The sequence below is a fragment of the Limulus polyphemus genome, unplaced genomic scaffold (genome assembly GCF_000517525.1).
Source record: "Limulus polyphemus unplaced genomic scaffold, Limulus_polyphemus-2.1.2 Scaffold573, whole genome shotgun sequence".
Classification (NCBI taxonomy): Eukaryota; Metazoa; Arthropoda; class Merostomata; order Xiphosura; family Limulidae; genus Limulus; species Limulus polyphemus.
In genome coordinates, this window is record NW_013666183.1 from 335,888 (window position 1) to 337,242 (window position 1,355).

Here is a 1,355-nt window from a genome sequence, read left to right on the forward strand (position 1 = left end):
CACTGTGTAGCTTTGCGCTTAACCACAGACAAAGAATTATATAATTTAACACTGTGATATGTTGTAATAGCTTTAATTTAGGCTTCAAGTATATATTAGGCAAAATATTATGACGACGACGTAATTTAAGAGAATATGACTCTTATTATAAAATCTTGAAACCACCAAAGGGTGTAACACTTACTATTCGGTTTGTTTTTTTACAATGACGACGACGTAATTTCAGAGAATATGACTCTTATTATAAAATCTTGAAACCACCAAAGGGTGTAACACTTACTATTGGGTTTGTTTTTTTACAATGTATTAGAGACATTTTATAATCAGATTTATATTTAAATGTAAAACATCACAACTTTGTCATGACGGTTGATTGTTTTAGTGCAAAGCCAAAATGGGCTATCTCCTGTGTCCCGCGGGCAATCGAACCCTGGATTTTAGCGTTATACGTTAAACTTACCGCTGTCCCATCGGGAGATTTTTCATGGGGTAAGTTTGTTGTGAATATTTGTTCAAAGCTTTTGTAATCGGTTTTGTTTGTGTGTTTCAAGGGAAAAGTAGACAACAGATGGTTGTAAATAATTGTAAAGAACGTCTATAGAATCAAAGTGACTAGATGTACTTCGGCAGGATCCACGAAAGTGTTTTGAAGAATAAATGAAACTAAAATTAAGAATAACATATATTTTCATATCTTGCTTTGGAAGTTCATATGTCATGCTTTGTTATAGTCTTAGGAGTGCATAATTGTTCTCGTAATTCATGGCATGCGTACGTTTTACTTACGTCACAGCAGTACAAATTGCAACGTTAAGCGTCCCTTATGTGACGTCATTTTAGTGTCTACTGACTGGATGACAGACAACACAATACTGTATAGTGGCGCGAGTGGTTTAAAACAGGTGAAATAAGTTTTGTTGTTTAAAGAACAGATTTAGCAAGGAGTAAAATAATATCTATATATGCCGAAAATATACAAATAAAAGAGTTTTTTAAACAATGTAATATAATCTGTGCAACATTTGAAGAACAATATAAAAAAAAAGAAATCGAAAAAGGAAAATGGCTGTATGAAATCGTAATCGTTGAGCATCTTTCGGTTTTAACGTCATTTCGTAATTTCGATAAATACGATCAAATATTAAGTTTTCTAGCTTGAGAGCTATTTCCAAGTGCAACGTTTTAAGTCCATAAAAGCTTCCCTAATGTGACTGTTTTAAAGTTTAGATGTCGTTCTGTTCCATTTGATCAACCAACTGTCGCATTAAATAGAACGAAAAAAATGCTAAAATTCTCTTTGTAGCTGACGTTAAATGTACGTAGCTGAAGAAAACTAACTGAGACACCATACATAT